The sequence below is a fragment of the Rhea americana genome, unplaced genomic scaffold (assembly GCF_003343005.1).
Source record: "Rhea americana isolate MKP2758 unplaced genomic scaffold, rheAme1 scaffold_46, whole genome shotgun sequence".
Lineage (NCBI taxonomy): Eukaryota > Metazoa > Chordata > Aves > Rheiformes > Rheidae > Rhea > Rhea americana.
Genome location: NW_028186601.1, coordinates 2,356,706 through 2,380,427, shown reverse-complemented (window position 1 = coordinate 2,380,427; position 23,722 = coordinate 2,356,706). Strand labels below are relative to the sequence as shown.

Here is a 23,722-nt window from a genome sequence, read left to right as displayed (position 1 = left end):
TTTTTTTTTTTTTTTTTTTTTTTTTTTTTTTTTTTTTTTTTTGTCCATACTGGGCAATCATTTCCATTGCACAGACTGGCTACCACATGCTCCATTCCTGCCTGATTTCATGCTCCCATTCTACCAAAAAATATCCTCCTACACAATTCAAAATACAACAACTGGTATGTGTGAGAATTCTTAGATTTTAAAATCACAAGAAACCATTAAGACCACCTGCTCTGACATTCACAGGCCACACAATTCCGGATAGTCTCTCCAGTAACTTCTATCTGTCTAGAAAGGAAGACACTCATCCCAACTTGCAGATTCCAAGAGATGGACTTTCCTGGTCTGCTGTCCTATGGCCAGTTAAACCTCAGAAAGAGCTCCTGCTTTCCACCTGTCTGGCTTTAGTTTATAAACAGTGTGGGGGGGGGGAACTCAAAAAAAAAAAAAAAAAAAAAAAAAAAAAAAAAAATCAAAAAAGGAGCTCACCAGTACTCCAGTACCAGTGCTATTTTCAGGTTTCCTTCTTATTCACAGCATAGACAGTAGCTTCCAAGCAAATGTGACATTTCAAGCACTGGTTTCTGAATGCTACTTGGAACATGTTCCTTGGCATCCTATTAAGGAAGACAGTCTGTTTAATATTAGTTCCTGCTTCCTGATAGCACCACACCTGGACTCATAGTATGCTAAGAGCATGGGAAAAGGGACCTCAGAAAGCCTAGGGTGGAGTAGCAAAAATGCTACACAACACAGGAAAGCTCTTCAATCCCGTCCACATGTTGAAAGGGAATAAATTATTTGGTAGAAGTGTCATGCACCTGCTAAATTTTACCAAAGCATCTGCCTTTGAGCATCTTCTGTGCTCTCTGCTCACAAGACAACTCCTAATAATGCTTAAAAATTCTCTTCAGCTTGCTACAACAAGCTTCTTTACAATATCGAGGGAAAACACTATAATAATAATATATGGTGTTAACGGAAACTCATATTTCAGTTCAGAATGTTACACTTCTGCTTTCTATAAATCATGGCAACAAGTAATTATTCCATTTCAAAACAAAAACAGAACAATGATACTGAAGCGATGATCTAGTGCTTTACTAGTTTCACTGACAATGGTAAACAAATTTTGAAGAAAATATAGAGCATCTCCAATGTGCTTTTTTTTATGCTGTACAATTTGAAGTTATAATTTCAGAACATTACCTAAATAAAGGCTGAACTTTATGTCCAAGATTGCAGGGAAATAATTATAGTATAGGTCACCCTCGAAAAGTCTCAGAAAAATTCTCAGTAAAATAAAGATGTTCATTATGAAAAGATGCTTCCAGTCACAGTTCATATGCCATCAACTGTTTAAGCAGCTACTCTGTTAAAATTGGGTGGGACATGTACATGTAAAAAGATATCATTAAGGCAGGCCCAAGAGTGACTACATAATTAAGCCTGCAGCTGGAAGTAGCTGCAGTTTTTAAATAGAACTTTGGAAACCACAGTTCTTGTTACACCAACTATTTGCTCAAACTCATTAAATAGGAAATGAGCTTCATACTGCATCACAGAAGTTTGAGGAGAGGAAAGAAGATGGAGAGGATGCAACTTGGAATTTAAGGTCTCCCCGACTCCTTCACAGTAGACAGGTCTGCAGTACATAGTTCTGATCTTTCCTACCGTGGGTGAAGCAAATTCCTGAGGTTGCTTAATAGGAAGATGCTCCTTGTTAGTTGACTCTCTCACAGAGAGAGGAATCTGCCAGGCAGGAAACATCTCTGACCCCAGTTATACCACTCAGCTCCTGGCCCARCACACCCAATGTTTAGCCCTCTCCACATTTCTCAGCTGACTATACCTTGCAAACAGCCACACACACATCCAATCTGATTTTCTTCCCGTTTCAGTAACGCGAGTTATGCAAGCCTTTCATTAATCACATTTTAACTATGTGGGAGAGAAGTCAGCAGGCTTCAAATACACAAACTATGCAACTCCGTTCTCACCTCACATACTCCTACACTACTGCTTACATAAAGATCAGACGCCATGAGAAAACAGAGAACACAGGCCACTCATCTTTAGTAACAATTTTGTCTGTTATGGTCAAATATGAATTAGTTGCACCTTCTTGCCCTCCCTTTCCTACCCCAGATGCCTGAAATAATTAAACCACTACAAAGAATCTACAGGCAAGTACTTGAGCCCCCAAATAAAAGCCAGAGAGCAACGAATTATCACATGCACCTTCCCACCCCTTTCCAAGTTGTCTACTTCTTTCCAAACTGTGAGTCAAGTTTATTCATAATAAAGCCTGAGACCAAGAAACCCACRATTCGCTAGCAACAAGTAAATCAACACCCAACCGTGACTTACAATAAAAGTATCAAAGTATCACACCTCTGAACCGAAGTTAATTGGTGTATTCCTACACAAGCTGTCATCCTATAAACACTGCAACAGAGATCGGTAGTTGGGCTATTTCATCGCGCATCATTGAAGCAGCACCGTAACAGCTGTTCACATATTCATTCCAATTCCGATGTAAGAAAGTGTTAGCAGTTGACCCTTTTTTAGTTATTTGATTGGCAAAGCTCCCTTTCCATATAATTTCTAAAAACTACAAATATTGCAAAACCCACATCATTGTTCAGAGGCAGTTGCAGAGGGAACGTTGACCCCAAAAATAAAATTCTTCACACATTGATAAAGTTAACAAAAAGTAATTGCTTAATCCAGAGTYCCATGCTTATTAAATACTACTTTCATTAAATGCCAATACTTCTTTAACACCTCTTTCCCATTCCAAAATACAATCACTCACATTTGCCAAATCTCAGCTCTACTATTGTAAAAACTCCAATCTCAGATTAACAGTTAAAAATCATAGCAAGACTAGGGGCAGGCTCTCTCAGTCTACGAGTTCAGATGTGAATTCCTGTTATTATTTGCAGTTTTCAGTATCAGATGAGAAAACAGTAGTTGGCTATGTGCAGCGACTGAGTTTATATATGGCAACATTGGAGCACACATTACAGTATGCTTCTTTTGAAGCATGCACTGACCTTCCTCTAAGTTATTGCTACTATTTAYTTCCTAAAGATGGGCACTTTTATATAGTTTGACATTTCACAATTTCCAAGTGTCTATGGCAAAGCCTCAGAAGTAGAACCTAAGAGCATTCCAATCTTGGAAAGTCTAAGCACTTCCATCTCCTTTTTGCCTCCTTTGGGGTTAACAATTAAAGCTTGGTCCACTAAGTTGCAMAAAACAAAAATCCTGGAATTTCCACATATTCTGGTTTGCCCAAGATAGCAGTGACTTTTCAGCACCAACCACTAAAGAAAAATAATGAAACAAAAAAGATTTTTTTGAGTTTTTCATTCTAGTATTGAGAAACTGACATTCAAGTTACTGCAAAAGGTGGAGAACATCATGACTCATTCACTCACACAAACAACACTGCTAAAAATAAGCAGCAATCTACAGGAACATAAACATTTTATAATGTCACACATTTTGTCATCTTGGCTGAGTTTGCATCACTGCCTTAGAACATAAGCTTGTGTCTGGAGACATTTAAATAGCAGGTAAAGAGCAAGCCAAAGAAAAAGCCGCCGCTGCATTCGGGGTTCTTGCAACGTAACAGACACCACTTTAACAAGCCAGATGAGCTAGAGACCATCTCCTCGTGCCAGGAAGATGGTTAAGGAGACACTTCTCTCACCTCATTAATCATACAAGATTATAGCACAAGCTTATGGCTGTCCCTTGCACATTAGCTCAAGCATGCAGAATTTGCTCTTCCAGGAATGAAAAGGTTTACAAATAAAAAGAGTTAAGACCTCACAAGAAACTGAAGATTGCTTTTGTGAAATAGATGGTAAYGAAGATGCCGGCTAAATCCCAGGGAGAACTCATCCAGATTTTGTGTCATGTGTTTTCAGTAAGTCTGAATTAAATCTGCATCCAGGTAACAGATGCTTTACAGTRAAGTGTATCCCCAAGCCTGCTTTGGCCAGTTAAGTAGGTGGTGGGCTTTAATTATTCCATCTAAGGTTCTACAGGCTCCTAACATGTTATTATAGAGGAAAATCTCAGCAGCATTAAAATCATTTTAGTGGGCAGTCAGCCAGATACCTATAAAAATGCCTTCTCAATGTCTTATGTATTCTCCAGCACTCTCAACCCTCAACCTCTTCCAGCACTCTCAACCTCTTCCAGCACCCTGAGACGCAGGTGGCTTCTGGAGTCGCAGGTAAGTAAATAAGGTTATTTGGAACACACAACAAAAATCCTATCCAAAAAANAAAAAAAAAAAAAAAAAAAAAAAAAAAAAAAAAAAAAAAAAAAAAAAAAAAAAAAAAAAAGTATCTCTCCTCTCTGACAGATGCTTTGTTTTCTGTAAGAAACAGATCCAAGCTTCAGTACCAATACTGAAATTAAAATACAAAAGGAAAAAAGACTAATAGCATGAGCTGGTTCTAGGACATTCAGGGCTTAATTGAACAGTAGCTGGCTACATAAGGACCCATAATTAGCGGACATTAACATGGAGAATAAAAGGAAAAAAAGATTTTTTTTTTCCATTAACATACACGAATGACTCACTTCAACTTGTTTCCATTCACGCTTGTACTAACATTTGCTAGAACCARAAAGTTAATTTCTGGAACAGCAAAAAGATGTAGCTACCTGGTTAGGTAAGCATGCCTGCTGTGAACTAACTCTGAAGCACTGTCAACATATGGCTAATGTTACAAGGGARGACTAGTAACCAAGGTTTATTTTGTAACTGGGAAGGCAAGAGAAAGCGGAATGCTTAGAAACTGGGGGGGGGGGGAAGAACTGAAATTCTTATTTTACTAATCATGCTAATACAGCATGGCAGCAGCTTTTCCACATGGTATCTGCTGCAATGGACAAAGAGTAGAAATCCTTTCCCTTCACAAGGGCCAAACAAGCCATGTATTAACATATACCCTAACAGTATCCTATAGTATCATGAAAAATAAAGCACAGCCACAGCTAGTATKAAATGAAGTTACAGTCCTTTGTTTAAAGGGAAAAAATAGGATYCCACCACAAAGGCTCCTGAGAGTAATACAGAATTCACTGCTCAGTGCAAAGAGATTTTTTAGGTCAGTCACAGGGCACGATGCTCTCACAAGCTCAAATGCCAGCTTTGCTTTTCTACTCCAAAAGAAGTAATCTGCAACACTGTACATGAGTCAACTAAAAAAAAAGCTGCCTCATTTTTGAAAATACCAACATATATTTCTGTAAACATTTGCTAGTCACATAGTTCCCAGAAGAGGTAACATTTTAAGAGGAATTTAGTTTCTTTTAAACTTACTGAAAGATTCACAGCAGGTAACAGCTGAAGCCAAGGCATAAAAGYACAGGGTTCCCCCTTTTAAAAATGGGAAGTAGAGGGCCTAGCACTATCAAGACAGAGCAGTTCAAGAGACCAAGCACAGATCAGGAACCCCCAACTGTGAGTAGGGAAAACCTACTAACTGCAGACATTATTCACACTAGTTTTAGCCTTCTTGGCAAAGAGAAGTCTGGGAGCACAAGGAATAACAGCAGCCTTTTCAAGGTAGGCTTCACGTATCTCAAGGTCTTAAAACCAGGTTGGGTACCACAGCATCCTTTTGTCTTTAAAGAAAATCCATCATAACTCAGGACCATTCTCATCCGGGAATCTGTGTTTCCTTTCACCAGTGGGTTCACCCTTTACATACTGTTCAAACAGCGCCCAGTACTTCACCACTTATTCATTTCTTATCCAATGCTTGGGTTTCTGATCTCCTGAAAAGCATGCATAACTGTCCACAGAAGATGACAGACAGCAAGTCCTTGCTCCATGCAAAACAAACACGCAAAACGATCAAGGCCTTGTCTATGCCAGGCTGTATCACAGATTTTTCACTGTTTACTTCAGTTTAGTCTCATGTGATGTAAACAGTCACAGAAAAATTGCTAGCATTAAAAAAAAATGCACTGGTTATAGTTGCTTTTATGTTAGTAAGAACACAGATTCTTTGAAAACAGACACAAACAAACAGCATGGGGGCCAGAACAGAATTCCAGGTAGTCAATTTTCCAGTATCTTTGAGGCCTAGCATCTAATCTTAGCATTAGAGTCTAAATTCAAAGGATAGTATGAATGGATGTATGAATTCCTTCACTTGGAAGGCAAGACTGTGTGTTCCTAAATAATCTTTTCTTTCTTTAAGACATACAATTGGGGGAAAACAAAACTATGAGTATGGAACAACTCAGTAGAAGATGAACCTGCTATATCATCAATCAAATACCTTCAGCGCTGACACACACAACCATCTGAAAGCACTTGAGTAATTGTTATCAAGGGGAAAAGTCAAACAAATGAGCAAATGATCTTTTTTCTTTAAAAACATTGACCTCATCTATAGCTATCTAATGGTTATGGCCACAGGCCATGCTATAGGATATCTAATGGTTATGCCACTGCAGATAAACTGAACCTGGACCACTGCACAGGAATTGCTCCCACCCAACTTTTGACCTACCACGATGCTTAATCTTTCACTTCCAGCACTCAGTTATATTACCACAGCAACACTTCCCTGGCAGAACAGGTGCTTCTTCTCCTTCTGATTATGTTACCAATACTTAAACTTTCTTCCTGTACAATGCTGAGTTTGGAGTTAACATTTTGAGGGAAGAAAGACAAACTCCTTCAACCTGAATATTCAAACAAGGAAAGTGGAATTTAAAAAAAAAAAAAAAAAAAAAAAAGCTTTTAGCTCACACAACCTGCTCACCAACTTAGCTCTCATGACAATTAACTTTATCTGAACCTTGAAGGAGGGTGAAGAGAGGAATCACACTGATTAATCTCCATGCTGCATAATATTCCAGATTATTCCTTGGGTATCTACCTACAGAGGCATACTTCAGTGAATGTCAAAGAGTAAAAGATAGCCTAATTCAACATTTATTTAGTGGTGGTGGKGGGGAGTTTCGAGCTTTTGATATTGTAGTTTTGGTTACTAATGACAATTTGGTTTGGTTGCAATGAGCTGTTCAGCCTGCCAGAACTACTACTACTGCCAAAGTAAAACTTACACTGGTCTATAACAAAGGTCAGAGATAAAGTTCAATAGGATGAAAATAATATCTGAATTTTCCATTCTGAAGTAGTGAGGGGGATTTGAATGAGGTTAAGTTTARAAGTTTCTTAAAGGAGTGAAAAAAACCTCACACCACCTGTGGCAACATAAGCAAATACTGGGAATAAAAGGATTGAAAGTTTGAGAGGGAGGGAGGTAGGTCATGGACTGAACAGATGCTTAGAAGAGTTATGGTTGCATAAAACATCTAAGAAGAGAGAAGTAAAAAGGGCATGCAATTGTGGAGAACACTAATACCACAGAAGAAAAACCTGCTCTGAAAGACTCTCTATGTTATCAGTCTCATTTTGTCATTCCATACAGACAAAAAGAAAATAATAAAAGAAATTAAATAAAGTTTGTTTGATCAAATGGATAAAGAATAGCAAAACAATTTGAATGGAAAGTATATTCTGTGATTCTGTGTGATTYTGTATCATGCAAAAATTGGAATATGGACTGTCAGTGAACTAAAAAGGTAAATATTGTAGTTTCTAGGAGCAATTAAAAAAAAAGGAAAAGGAAAACTCTTTAAAATTTAATAATCTCAGGCCCATAAAATGCATTATACTAAATTTTTAATTTAAAAGTAGACCAATTCATTAGGAAAGACTGACAGTGATCTCATCTGACTGTCTTTGAGCACAGTAGATGAAGATAAAGATAGATAAAGAACTCTGTGCCTAGCTACACAGCAACATAAGGATCTGGAATAGAAATTCTGGCTTTATCTAGGACTGTTAGCAATCAACCTCACCTTTCAGTTTTCCTTCATCCTTCTCAACAAATTTTCTAAGTAGTTTTRAGTACATTTTTCCACGAAATTGCTCCATTCCAAGAGCATATTCATTTATTTGATTGATTCCTATTATCTGGATCAACCAGTATTTCTATCATAATTCAAATTCCTGTAAAGCTTCCTTCTCTTCAGACATAATCCAAAATAACTTTGATTTGAAGTTTCATCAACTGAATAGACATTACATCTTTCACTAGGTGAAAGGGTTCCCCTGACAGGGTAAGGATTCATAGTTATTTTGAAATTAAAAAGATTCATATTCTCCATTCTTCTGTCAAAAGCAGGGGAAAAAAAAAGTGACAACTAAAGCAGGGAAGATCAGGTAAAAGTAAATTGAAAATCTTGAATGCTGCCTCTAAAATTAAGATCCAAACAGCCGAACTTCAGAACTGTGGTTTTTTTTTTTTTTTTCTTTTTTCTTTTTAACAAGACCGCAGTTCTAAACCATGGGAATATCTTGAACCACAAGAAAGCCCAGGTACCTAAAACAGCTCAGGTTATGTCTCACAAACTCACCAAGAGGTTTCCACTAGTCTTTTGGTACTTCATTGCAGAAGTCACGTAGGAAACACACCCAGTGGCATCATCCAACCCAATCAAGCCCGAAGTGAGACTAACTGAAACTGCTCTTTTGCAGCAAGATCCATTACCAGAAAAACACTTTTCTCATAGTAGGAGAAAATTGTAACATAGAATACATATATATGTATTTTATACATATATAGAATATGTAAGAACTGTAATACAGAATACAGATTCAGCAAAGACAATAAAGCTTTAATATTGTATTTGTATAGCATCTCTATGTGGCAGGCCAACTGAAAGAGCAGTAAGCTAACTCACAGGAAGGCAACGAGTTGAGACAAGTGAAAGGGCTGCACAAACCGGATTGTACTAACTGCTTCCTCTGATCAGTGATGCCAAAACATAACATAATTCTTCTGGATCAGAGTCAGAGAGCGTGAAAGTCTTCCCTGATAGAGGGCGCCCACGGCAGGGCCGAGTACAGTTCAAAAAAGGAATCCTATTATTTTTGCTAATTTCAGATCAACCTGGCTTCAATAACYACAACACAGTATCAAGTGAAACAGATACCACAAAGCAACACTCCTCTATGGGAAGAAAGAGGTGCAGCCTCTTCCTGAAGTTCTTTTGAAGCTTCAGAAAAGAGCCAGGCAAGACGCAGTTACAAGAAAAGTTTTATCTTAGGTGAAGCCCCTCCGTACACCTTCCCCTGTGACAGGGGCACAATTGTTGGCAGCCACAGCTGGCCAGTTTGCCCCAGCAGGGCATCCAGGTTTTCCCTGACCCTACAGGTTCAGCAGGCAAGAGGCAAGGGCAGCATCGCCCTCAGACTACTGAGTATCAATACCTGCAGTACTTCATGCATTTTTTAAAACACTTGCAGCCCCACCATACTGTAATTAAACTTTGCTTAGGAGGAGCATTAAATATTTCAGAATCAAGAGAAAGGAGACAAGGCTTGGCTTCTGCAATCCACAATCCCTCTGCAAAAGCCAGATATAATCAGATTGCTTCAATCCAGCTGATGCTGTACTCAAACTATCACCTACTAAATTACCTACCAGAAGAGCAGACTCCCATCCCCCTATTCTCTCACGCCTTCCAGCAAGAAGATGGGTTTATTTCTTTAGGATTAGCGTTTTGCTATTGGAAATACTGGATATACCAGTGCTGTTGCAACAAATTAGTATAAACCATAATCTTGTTATAAGGCTATGGGACAGATTAAGTCACTGAAAAATCCACTTTGTTCCAATACAAGCTTTTCACTAGCTGTGAAAGCATAGAGACAGCACTTCAAAGATTCACAAGACCTGTTTGAACTACTGCAGGAAAAAGAAATACAAATACTTTAAATAAATGCTAGGTGAAATTTTAGTGCCACTGCCATCAATGTTGACTTTAGCAATCCCAGAATTTGACTCTTGGCACATTGCTTTCTTTGTGTTTTTAAGAAACTAATGAGGGGAAGGGGCATATCTTTCATCACAGCCTACCCTCCACCCCCACAGAAGGAAAAAAAAATAGTACAGCATTCCAAAACACAGTAAATTTCTGTCATTATCATAATTAATCTGTTTATTAATGCTAATCATCATCAGATGACTGATGTAACTGAAGACTTGCTCAATCAGCATTACAGATTTAGCTATATGATTGATCCAATAAAACAATTACTTGGTTACTTACAAGCCACTGTAGAAATTTTCAGCAATTCTTTTATCTACTCTGTTTTAATACTTTGCAATACATTGAATGGTGCCAACTATTTATCATAGTCTTACATTTTAAGAGGAAAAAAAAAAAGTAATCTCAGAGTCATCCAATTATTTGAAAGCCGAGATTCTTATGGAAGAAAGTTTTCTGTTTTTGAAGTTGCACAAGATCACATACCTGAAGTGCTCAGGGTAAGAGCAGAGAACCCTAAGTTGAGCCATACTTAAAATGATCACAGGTTAGAAATAATGAGAAAAAGAAAGCTGAATAACTTAGTTTAAAATGAAAAATAAACTGAACATGACAGATCTACATATAAAAACTATTTTCTCTCTCTATAGTAATGCTAAATTAGAAGGGAAACAGCCTTGCATGAAATGTAAGACTGATATGGCCAAAGCAGGAAAAAAATAGAGACTAAAAGTATTTACTTGTCCTTTGTAATCAAGGCAACAGGTCTGGAATTTAAGAATCCAAAAATAGTTACTTCATAAGCAATCTGATAAGTATACAAAAAGAAAAGGACAGAACTACCTAACCAAAAGAAAAGCATAGCAATAATGGGACTCCTGACCAGCCTGCTGTCATCCAAATTGGCTCCTTTCATATAGGAAAATTTTGACTTTCTTAATGAGATATTTTAGAGATGAGCATTCCTCCTGCTAGAAAGCTCCCTGCTCAGAAGCAGCTATAAATAGTGATGTCCACTGGAGGGAACGCTTCCAAGTGCCTGTTCAACACCTGGGGCCTGGCTGAGGAACTCTACTACCTAGAGGTGGGAGGTCAGCAGTCAGTATTACGCTAAATGCTTTTATTAGCTTCCTATTTATTTCCAAACACAGCTAGAAAGTGGTTGTTCTAATCAACAAACCAAACGTGGCTCTGCACCTGTGCTGCTTCTGGAGCCATACCTTCCCACATGCCACAGCTGGAAGCCCTGTCAGAAAAGTCTCACTAGGGCTCAAAAGGTTCAGGATGCCCAAAGACATCAACCTTATGGATTAACTCCACCAACCCTACGGATTTAAGATTTAGAATTTGATCAGACAAACAAAAAACAAACAAACAAACAAACAAACAAACAAAAAAGCCTATTCATTCAAACTTTTCCTGGGCACAGTATGAGAGCTGGGGAGCTGTCTATTGTCAGTTATTTATAATTACATGGTATTTTAAAATAGTACCCAAGTAAGCATGCTCAGTACTCTCATTATACATCCCAAGTCCTAAAGAGACACTATGCTTCTTTGTGTTGCACAGCAGTGATCCCTGTTTGAACTTAGGGCATCTTGGACAAACTCCCAATTAAAAATAAAGTAGCCAAAGTGCAGGAGCTGCTCAAGCATAGCTTTCTTTGGCTTCAAAAGAACTCATCATTCCACTTTAATTCGCCTCTGCTTTTTGCAGTCTGGGTAGGAATGGAATAAAAACAGCTGGAAGCAAGCAAAAGTTCAGCTATGCTCTGAAGCAGGGTTGCCACCTGGCCGCTCTCCAAGTAGCCTGGCCGCTCGCACAATGCCGTCAGAGCCCGTGCACGCACTAATTGATCCTTCACACACATCACCCCGCTTGGCGGCCACGGCACTGCTGTGTCCCTTGCATTGCAAATACACCAATCCTACCCCTTCGGCTCAACCTGGAAAGACTCAAATGTCACTAATAACAGGGGAACAACTCTTCAAACACAAACTGACTGCATACACTCACTGTACCTGAATGTAGCGAAAACAGGCAGGTGCCAAACTACCCTTGAACATCTATTTTTGAATGTATATCCGAGCAATACAGGAATACGAACAAGAGAAATGCAATCAAAGCTGCACAACACCAAGGAGTACATGTAGTTCTCTTCTGATCAACAACAGTCCTAATCCTAAACACTAATCCTTTTTATTGTTTCTAGAAAAATCTGCAGTTAAACTGTAGGGTTTAAAAAAAGACTTTGTTTATAATAAAACATAAGGGCTAAATGAATAATATATTCTTTTGATATTTTTTATCATCTTAAGAATGTACAAAAACGAAAAATCCTACCTCCTGTAAAGAGCTTTTGGCAAGCTACATATAAAACTGACAATGGAAAAATCCTCATCATGCCTCATTTTCTCACTTGAGGGGACATTTATCCTTGCCTGCAGGCCATTCAATCTTAAGATATTTTGTCACATATTGACAGAAACACAAAGGATATTTGACAATATAACACACAGAACACAACAACAAAAAAAGATCTTTTCCTCTGGATTGCCCTACTTTCAGCTGTAGTGGTGTTTGCAGCTTTGACATTTGTCTACAGCCATATCCTGAGTTGGAAGACTGCAATAATGTGCATGTATAACTAGTCACATTTAATATTTTCGTATGTAACCCTACCATCTTTCTGATTCACATACATACAGATGCTTGTTCTATTTTCCTAGTATAAATATAATGTAGCTTCATGTTTAGGAGCCAAGAAAGAAAAAAGTCTGACCATAACAAAGTTACTTAAATGTAYCTCAGACAAGATCTTAAGTATCATTCAATGTAAGTGTGCGTATAGCCCTCTTCAAAGAGAAAAAGAGGTCATCTTGACCTTTTAATGAATAGATGCCTGAACAGAACTGTTAAGAAAGAAGTAAAAATGATTTAATGTTTCAGAAACTGATTTTTCAACATGGATATACACTGCTTTACATGTATAAAATTGTATTTTTAACTGGTCACATCCTGTAACAAACAAAGACTATTATTCTAACAAATGCACAGCAGCTTCATTCACTTCCCATAAGTCAAGTAAGTATCTCATGCTGGTCAACAAAAGAAAGCATTTCTTGTAAAGCCTACCAATTGATTTTTTGAGTCCTGACAACARAATTCCTGCCTGTGGTTACTGAAGTTAAATCAAATAGCACGTGAACACAGGAAGTAGCGTGCCAGTACCTGACTTAGGAGATTCCATGTTAGCTGCACTGATATAAATCATGACCCAGCAGCAAAATCCTGAACCCCTGCCTGCTCCCAACAGCATCTAATTGCAGTTCCAAGTTCCGGTCCCCAAGAGCAGAAACCTCCAAGACCTCAGAAACATCTGAAATATTTCCCTGCCTGCTTTCTCACCCCAGTAGCATGTACACAGCTATTGTTCCTGGTACGCTCCCAACCAAGCAACTCATGGTGCTGTCTGGTCCGGGAAACAAGGCTGATCTCCTATTCCTGATTTCTTCTAAGTTGTTGGAAAGGAAGAGYATGTGGTGGAAAGAAGAGGCATAGAAAGTATTTGTGTCTTTTGATATCTGAGAAGGATCTGTGGACTTGTCCTATCCAAAAGGTAGAAAAGCTAACAGAAAAGCTGGGGCAGCTCTTTGCATCCCTCAATCCTGCTCCTGCTAGGCAATCCTGGATGTTTTAACATTAGGACTGCCTCGGAACCGACTGCAGATATCTTGCAACACCTAACAGAAGCCCACAAGCATTGGACTGTACAGTGGGGGAAGCATTAAAGGATGATAGAGAGCAGAGAGCTAATGGCTCCTTAGAGTCAGGCACGTCCTGGAAGAACCCACTGAGGGAGGTAACAGCAACTCTGGACAAGAAAGAAAGATTCGTGCATGTGTGCTTTTTTTGTTCTTGCTTGCAGATAAAAAGTTCCCTTCCTCCTCTCTACTTGCCATCTTCCCTTTTTCTTTCCCAAATGGTCAAGTGCCAGAAAGTACCAAGAAAACTCAGTGCTTGCTTTTAGTGGGATAGAGCTGTTTAATTTACTGTGCTTATTATTCAGAGAAGCCAGCTCCACCCTGCTACAGACCCGAAAAAAAGGTTCTTAAATTGCCCTAAAGGATAAGAACTGTTGTGCAGTGGTTATGGAATAGGTCAGTCCTTCTCTGTTTAAAAGAAAAAAAAATCCCCAGAAAACTGCAGAAAACTTTCTCATCTACTGTCTGGCAGATGACCTTTTAAATATTACACAACCTTCTGCACACCAGTGATGCATCCTTGAGAAGCACCTATTATAATAGGTTGCTRTTCAAACAGCAACCTAAATGAAAAACAAAACAAAAAAGTGTAGGAGAACACATTTTTGGATCTGTTTGGGAGTGCCATTCTCAAGGTTGTGCACCCCCCGCGGCAGAGGTAAAAGAGAAAAGGGAAAGCAGAACCACCCAGAGGTGCACACACAAATTCGACAAGACCCTGCCTGGCTGCAACACACAGATCCTATACAGCACTTGTGAGAGAGGCACTCCATGTCACAGCTGCTGCTATGCTGCCTTAATAACCATATTAGAGCAGTGAGTTTTGCATGTGTATATACTTAAAGTATCACCCCAGGGTGAAATAGCATGCTGTCCTCTCCACMCAGGGAACAGAGTCGGCATTTCAAAGCTTAGACTGTCTAAGCGCAGGTTTCTCCTGTTTAACCTAAATCTCGCTGCAGCCAAAGCCCCTTCTCTGCTCTATCCTGCAAACAGAGAGAACAGTTTATTCTTCTTTACTTGCAGCTTCTTTTTTACACAACAGAAAGTTGTCTAGAATCCTCTCAGTGCTTTTGAGATGAACACAAACAACATCGGGAATAGAGAAAAGATCCTGTAAGAGAATACCTTGGAGTTGCTACTCTCCAGATCCTGCCCAATCAGCCCATATCTTGAAATACTTCAGTTGTCTTAACAGCACAGTGTGGAACCACTACCTGTACCCTACACCTCGGCTTTGAACAACGCAGCTGTCACACAACACCCCAACRCAGGCGGCCTGCCTTCACCTAGTGAGCTCCCCTCCTCCCCGCAGACCCACAGCACCCMGGTCCTTCTCTGAACAGCTGCTGCTTACTAAGTTTACTTCCTCACCCCCAGCAGGTACAAGTTTTGTCATGAACTCACACAGACACAAAGCAGAGCAGTGCATGACACACACTGCCTTGTCAGAGAGGACTTCTGCTCGCTTGCTTAGCTTTTCCTCCCACTCCCCCAGCTTTTGACCATAAAAAGAAACTGTCAAACTTCCTTGCTGCTGCCACTTTGGCAGTAAGCTTTCTCCTGCTTCTTTCACAAATATTATTGTAGCATGTTGTGTTTTACATAATGTTTATATTTGAGTCACTAAGATTCAGTCCTGGCATGAGGCAATTCCAGTATCAACTTAATCTATCAAGTGAATGTTCAGGCATTTTCCAGCCTCTGAGACGGTAGTTAAGTCTTCATCCTTGCTTCTGCTTAGGAGCCCAGTGCCGTCCTCGCAGGCCAAGGAAACGTACACAAGACCACATTCTTGGCAATCGCAACTGACGGCAATTATAAAAACGAGAAAGAAAAAGCAAACAAACAACAAAAAAAAAGCACTTATTGAACAATCTTGTATTTCCTGAAGATACACACCTTGAGGAACCTCCAAGTGACCCTGTGATAAATAACATCAGGGCAAGTTCCCTATCAGTCTTGCTGGACCAAGGCTATCTACTGCTTTTGATTACATRCTCAGAAGCAAGGTTTTGAAGTGGGGGAGGAAAGAGAGGAGTGGAAGCAAAACTAGAACAAAAATCAGCACATGCCTTTTCCCACCAAAAGGTCTGGAGTGGTAAGAATATCAGATTTTTTTTTTAATATATTCTGCCACATTACAATTCTTCACACAAATTTGTGCATCACCCTCCTCAACTTCACAAGGTTTGCTAATTTTCAGGGTAAGATCAGCATCCACTCCTTCACTGAAAGAGCAAGAGCTCTTGTTTGAGTGTGCCTATCCTGAAGCAAGCATGACACAGAGCTCCACAAATCTTCCTACTTCAGAGCACCAGCAACTGCTGATGATTATTTCAGATATGCACCAGAGTTTGATCCAGACACTCAGCGAGTGTTTCCCAGTGTCAGAAGCATCTCTCACTATGCTTGAGACTTAGTGTGTGAATGCCKATAGAATTCAGCAGTTTCTGCAACCTCCCTAACATCTCTAGTCTCATTTCTCCTACTTACAATCAGCCACTGTGATATCTGTGGGTTTTGTGTCTTGTAAGAACTATATGGAGGTACCTCCTCTCCCCCTCACCCCCCGGCTGACACTCCACTAATCTGTTTCCAAAGGSCCAAGTTTCTGATTACTCTCTTGCACAGACTGAAAACCAAAGCAGACTATGGGATGAGGAGGCTGGACTCCAARCCATCCCCATCACCTGGGAAAATGCTTCCATGCCATACTGCACAGCACAGAGTCCCACAGGGTAACACACCACAGCAGCACAAGAGATATCAAGAGGGTGCAGCTCATCTTACTGATGTAATGCCTCAGCTAAGTGAGCAGTGGCTCTGACAGAGCCGTGATACTAGTAGTTTCATGCTGACACGCACATCACCACAAAGTCTACAAAGTAGACACGGCCCTAATCCTCAAAGAGGCACTCTACAGCCTACTTACACATCTCAATTTTATACTGCCGTGCCAAGTCTTTAGGCTAAATCTACTGTTCAAATGAGCAGATTTGGCTTGCAGGTAAAGTACAACAGTTAGTTACACAAGCTCTTCATGCTATAAATGGTATGAAAAATACAGATCATAGATGCTACATAAAATTTGTTCCAAAGGGTAGYACTATTAAAAGCAAAAATTTCAGGCTTGAAATATTGCCTCACTGGACTTTATRAAGGTTGGTTTTGAGTCATATACAACACATATTAAGATGATGAATATTTTCCTATAGGGGAGAGACTTAAGCTTCCCTAATCCAACCAACTTGTTACTCCTAATGCCAAAAGGAAACATAGCAACACCCATGCCCTTTACTGCTGACAAACCACCGCTGGAATGACTGGAACACAGTGTAGCTCTTCTCACACTGAATCCTGGAGCATCAGACCATGTTGTTCAATATCCTCCAGCATTTATTCTTGGCATACTCCCTTGAGTTGCCTTAACTGGACTGTTACTGGGAGTGCCAATCCACATAATCACTGAAGCCAGGAACACCTAGTCCCAGAAAGGCATTCACAGACAAAGCATAAAAAACAAAATCTTTTTTTTCCCTTATACTAGTCTTGTACCATTCCCTACTACTGTATTTTGTAACAACAGCATATGATTTGTTACATCAGATTGTTTTAAGATTAAGGGTTATGCTGTTTAGGACACCTTAGAGCCTTTGATTTTATGTATATCTTGTGCCTTATCTGAAAGCTACAAGTAATTTGAATTAAACAAACCAAAAAGCTAAGCCACTAAGCTTACTCAAGGACTTTACCCATGTACTGAAAACTATACCACTTGAATTTTAGTTAAGAAAACACTAATAGTGTTTTGCTATCCAACCCCTGGACTATAGCACTGTCTAGGGAGAGTTTGTTCAGGTATGTACACAAAGGCTTTGCCTAGTAGGGTAAAAAATGTTGAAATTTAAACCAAGAACTAGAAGTTTTACCCCTTGTGGTAGCGAGGGATCTGAGCATTTAAGCATGTAACAAACAAGAAGGTGGCAACTATTTTGCATCTTAGCAGCCCTACAGTGCTACCAAGGGTCCAGTGCAGTGCAAATGGAATACTGTTTAAGGAATATACAGTACACTCTATCATATATAAAATCACTGACAAACACAAAAGCAGCCCAAATAGTGCTTTTTTCTTTAAAAAAAAGAAAAAGAAAAAAGAAAAGCTTTTAAGTGGATATGCTACTGAAATGCTATTTGCCTCATTTGGAAGCCTGTGCTACTTTTGAGAATAGGTTTTGCCAAGTTGCTGGACTACACCTCCTGGAAGGCCCTATCATCTTCACAGGCACCACTGGGTAGCTGCAGACTTTAAATGAATTAAAAGCTTTTTCACTAAAATGTTTCTGGAGCACAACTCTGCCAGCAAGGGAGGAAGGGAAAAAAACCCACACATATAGAACAGGAACAGTGGTTCGTGGCAACCTGTCAATTGTTTTTTCATTCAATTGCTTTGACGGAATCAACAGACCACAAAGAAAAGAAAGGAAAAAGGCAAAGAGAAGACAAGGAGATTAATTTGAGATTATACTTCAATGGTAGAACATACAGTACAAAAAGGTGGAGTTTTAAAGCTGCTTAAGAAACAAATCAAGCCACAAGACAAAGCATATCGCAGGGGTACTTTCTGCCTTCYGATCAAGAGACTTTTGTCTATCAGTGCAGTATATGGGAGAACTGCCATCTACCAACAGAGTACACAGTAGACTGCCATACCTAGAGGAATAATTCAGATCACGGCAGCTGCTCAGACTCTAAGCACATATTAATTCCCTTTTTCAGTCTGTTTGAAAGTTTTACTCCTCCCCCCCCCCCCAAGATTCTTATTTCCTCGTATCAATAAGGGACTACTGAGACACTTGGCAATAGCTGCTTGAAAGAAGATCATTCACAACAATTAAAGCCTGGATATCAGCCCTCAGACCTTAGAAGAATAAGATTCTTTGTAGTTTCAAAGTATTGTTCGGCTTCACAGATAACCCACATTTGTAGAATGACGCAACATGAAATTTTCATTATGTACATGGCCAAGTTGTTCCATTTAGTATAATGTTCTTTGATAAGCTATGAGGGTGTTTGGTTTCAAGACATTTAGAACTAGACTAAGCCCCGCAATAATGTGCTGTAAGGAACAATAGTCCACTGAAAGGGAATGGAGCAGACGGACATCCCAGTGAAAAGTTTTTAAATGGGAGATAAAGAGGACACCTGAATACCTTAAAAAAGAAAGCGGGGGGAGGGGGGGAGGAGAAAGAAAGAAAAGAAAAGGTAGTGTATCTGGTGTGAAATCRCACCAAGAAGAAATCATAATGCAATAAATAATAATTAAAAAAAACTCTTCATCCCTAGTAGCAATAGCAGGACAAACTGTCTACTCTCCCAGTGCCGTTATTCACAAGAGTTTTGTCAGGGCTAAGAGAAAGAAATARTCTTTTATTTAAAATAAATTTTCAACTGCTTTATAGATTTTTTTTTCTTCTCTCTTTACAGCTACTATCTCTGTCATTGTATCTTAAAGCAACCACACATTTACACCACATAGATCCTTGTTGTCTGCTAACATTCAGAAGGAACATTCWCTACAGACTCCCTTCCAGAAAAATTCGGGATAGTTTCCTTACAGCACATAACAAGGAAGCACTTTCTACAAGCTGAKATCCTCACACAAACAAGAGCCACCATGTTCAATCCCAAAAGCTTCACTTTCCATAATACAATTTCAGGAGCATATACAAGTACGACCGTTCCTTGTGAAAAAATAAATAAAAGGAGGATCACATCTCCTCTTGATCACAGAAATTCTAGTCTTCATAGAGAACCTGTGAATTTCTTTGAACTCTTCTAGTTCATACTCAATCTGTGGGTCAAAACAACTTAAGAGCATAGTCAGCTCTTTAAGAACTTGTGAAAAGTAAACAGCAGTGGCAGGGTAAAAGGGACTACCTCTGAGTAAAGAATGATGGACTGTTGGAGTCTGAAGAAAGCAGTGAGCTTACACTCAGAAATGCTGGGCCTGAAGGTCAACTCCATGCAAAGAAGTATTTTCCAGTTCTTTATCTTGACAGCATTTCTCTTTAGCCCTCTAAAGTTATCCTTAGAAAACAGTTTCTAGAAACTTTAAATCCTGAGATAACCATGTAAAACATCACTTAAGTATTAYAGATCAGTAACAAAATACAACCATACAACAGCTTCTACCGATTATTTGAACACAGGCAACCCTAACCTCTAAACACATCCATGCTTCTCAAGCATCAGCTGTGCTCACCTTTCACTGTATTTGCAACAACGAAACTCAGGTAAAAACTCTTTTTGCTGTTACTTCCCAGTGTGCAATCTTTTTCTCACTGAGTTCACACACAAGCCCCYCAATTTCACTGGTGTGGCATTCTGCTGTTACAATGCAAATTTGGGGGTAAGGAGGGAGAAGACAGAAGAAAATACAGGAGAAAGCTTGCTCATCTCTCACTCTTTGAATCTCGCTTCTTTTCATCTGAAACAGCCAACTTAATGAAATCCAAAGGATGATATAAAGTTCTTTTATTTTCACTAGTAAGGTGTTAATAGTTTTATATTTGASTTATCCTCTAGAAATATTTAAGTCATTAAGAGATGTTAGAAAAAACATGGAAAAAGCARTTCCCTTCCTCTCAAGGGCAACAGCTTTGTGTTTTTGTATTCAGTTCAATTAGCGTACAAATATTCACCAGCAAAATATTAAAACACAAGAGCAGATTGAAACAAACACGCAGGTACTGACCCTCAAAATAATACAGTGCARAACTTATCACTTAAGAGCATCCAAAGGTATGACTTGGAACCAGCTAAGCAGTCTTAAGTTTTCACACGAAAAAAATAAAATAGTTGAAGTTAACATATTCATCATTTATACACAGATAAGGCAGGCACAGTTGCCTAATCACTTCCATATATATCTTGATATAACATAAGACTACTTCCTCTCATTCCTCCTTTATGTCATACCATCAAAAAAAGCCCTCCCTTCCTAGGAGAGGACCAAATTTAGTGCACATAAATATTTCATRTCTTCATCCTGTCAAAAAATCAAACTGAATGACTTCAGGGCATTCTTCCAGGAGCTTCACATCCCAACTGGAAATATAAAACTGCATTCATCATACCCACTTCAATCTGGAAGCCCTGAAGGTGAGACAACAATGAAAGACTGAAGACACTATGTGCATATCAAACAAGAACATTATCCACTGAGCACTCAGCTCCATTAAGAAATGGAGAAACAACACAGTAAGGCTGTCATCTTTTGAAGAAAATAYGTCCCCAGCTTTTCAATTCCCTTCTACATCCTGGTCCTCCAAGGAAATGAATTCTGGCTTTCATAAAGCCTCATGATCACTAGAACAAGCAGCTGCCACAGAGAGACTAGCTAACTATGAAGTCTAAAGCAGACGTACGTAAGAGGTCTAAAGGTGGTTTGATTTCCAACAAAGCACATGCAGCTTCCACTCATCTCAAGAAGAATTCAGCAYTCAAACAGACAAGGCCTTCTACAATGCTTACATAGCAAGCTACATGACTTGTTGATGAGTATCTGTACTAATCAAGCTGTACATTTTAGTAGCGCAGAGACAAGAACTATATCCTGATAAAACTGGCACAAGATCATAGAATCATAGAATGGTAAGGTTGGAAGGGGCCTCTGGAGATCATCTCGTTCAACCCTCAGTGTAGCCCGTACAGGGATTGAACCTGCAACCTAGGCATTAGCAGCACCACGCTGCAACCAACTGACCTAAACCTAACCCCATACTACTTTCTTAATAGAGATAGCCAAAAAACTTCATAAGCATCAGATAAATCATCAAGTCCATTCCAAATGTATGTTATTTTCTTCAGTATTTCATCAAGAAATTCCCCAACAGAGCTCTGCTTAGCAAGACAAGGACAGCAATAGACCAATGACCTTGGAACAGCAGGTACCCCAGACATTTAGACAAATATTGCATGCTCCCAACTTTTTCCTCTTTAGCAAACTACATGCTGATTTATAGCTTGCTTTCTCTTACTGCAAGACAACCTCCTTTGGAAACAGAAAAAGTCTGCTCTCTGTAACAGAGAGACTATGGCATCTATATTCTTTATAAAATATTAATATCTGTCATCTATGATCCCAGAAGTAAAAAGGTATGTCCACAGATTAGGCAAAAGCAGACTCAAGAGCCCCAACCCACACTCTGAACTGGCCAGATCTAAACCAGTTTCAGTCCAAAAGCTGTCCTGTCAAGTTAGCACAGTGCTATATCAAAGGCTGTCTTTAAGCAAGATTTAGCACAGAGCTGAACCTGCACTTATTATACAGCCAGACCAACAGCTGCCTCATGTCTGGCCATTTCAGGGCATGGTCAAGAGTGCTCAGGTCTATCTCCTTCCATTTGTGTGTGTGTCCATAGGCTTTAAGTGCAGCACTCAGGAGAGAACACCTTTGGACAAAGTTACCAACATCTATGTCTCACCAGCAACTATGCAGCACTCCTGCTCCCAGTTCTGAAATGAGACCACTCTGCTCCCTTCACCCCAGAAATATCTACAAGGGAGGGGKGAATAACTGAGGAGGAAGAAATTACTTGCTTCAAACTCATCAACTTTCTCTGCACCTGGAGTTCTTTCAGGATCCTTCCAATGAGGCAGGTCAAGAGGAATGGGAGGTTAGGAAGAAATGTAACAGAGACAGTGAAATTAGTAAGTCATCAATATATTCTATTAAAGCCTGAATCACTGCCAGCAATCTCAACTAAATTGACAGCCTTAAGTGCAGTGACTGGAGGCCATCTAAGCTGTTTCAAGTGACAGGAGATATTACCACAGGAGGAACTCTTTAACACAACAGTTTTGCCGTCATCATCACAGGACAGTGTATGGGTGACAGCATGAAAAATAGTTAGCTGCAGTTAAAAAGGCACAGAACCTTTTCTTTAACCTKCTCCTGAACACCACCTCCAAGGAAGCACTACAAGGGATAGAAAGTGTACTGCATAATCAAGGGACAAAGTCAAAAAATCCCTGCCTTGCATCATCAAAAGATTATGGGAAGTGCAATTAAGTAATAAACGAATCCTGGTCTTGACCTGCACATAGGAGAGTAATAGAAGATACTGTCTGCGCCCGTTTTTAACTGTTCAAATCAATACAAAACTTTGTAAGAGAATGTTCTATTACATCGTATAACTGTGAGGGCAGTTCATAAGCTAATGAATTACAAAGTCTGGAATTTTTTCCTGGCTTCTGAGATATCTTCTGCATTCCCTTAGGGCTGGGAGGGCCAGACGGGGCTACCACACAACATACATACACACCATTATAAAGTAGCTGGTTGAGTCTCATTAAAAAAAAAAACCTTCACCCCCAAATGATTATTTCCCTAATTCTCTGTGCTGGTATACCACTTTCTAAGACAAGTACATAGGAATAGTAAGATGCTGCTGTCATAGCCATTCAGCTGCACTATTTTTGATTTCCTGTAGTAAACAGAAACATGCAGACATAGAAACTGCAGGTTAGAATACAAGTGAGCAGTAATAAAAAGTTTTCTGAAGACTTAAAAAGCTTCTCAAGTTACCCCTCTATTTTACAGGTCTATTACTTTTTCAGTAAACAGCAAGAGGATATTTTGTGATTTAGCCCATTTTGTTATTTAACATGCCTTTTCACTTGGCCTTGACACAACTACCACAGCATCATCTCATCGCGGTGTTGGGTCTTTTAAGTACCGAAAATGCCCTTCTACGCTTTAACTGGCGACTTCGAGGACCTTCCTCGGGGGGCTGGCAGCCAGCGGCGCACAGGCTTCCCCGTGACACACACGGCAGCGGTACGGCGGAGGGTGCTACCCAGGTATCTTGGTGTAAAGCAACGCAGCAAGGCTACAGCACAAGCGCCGGCTTTGCGCCGACCCCGCGTAAGGGCGGGCTGCGGCGCGGAGCCCGCGCGGCGCGGCGCTTCGGGGAGCCGCGGCAGCCTCCGGCTCCCTCCCGTCGGGGCTCCAAGGGCGAATTTCTCGCCGCGCTCCACCGCGCTGCCCCTCGGCCGCCTCCGCGGCTAACGGAGGAGCC

At 39.8% G+C, this 23,722-nt stretch overlaps 2 protein-coding genes across 2 annotated transcripts in view; both read right to left on the bottom strand.

Moving 5' to 3' along the window:
* Positions 1-23,722, bottom strand: part of LOC146589392 (ras-related protein Rab-10-like) — a 60,565-nt gene that overhangs the window by 1,341 nt on the left and 35,502 nt on the right. The gene's annotated exons all lie outside the window — the stretch shown is intronic.
* GAREM1 (GRB2 associated regulator of MAPK1 subtype 1) overlaps positions 1-23,722 on the bottom strand; it is a 108,808-nt gene that overhangs the window by 84,598 nt on the left and 488 nt on the right. The window lies entirely within an intron of this gene.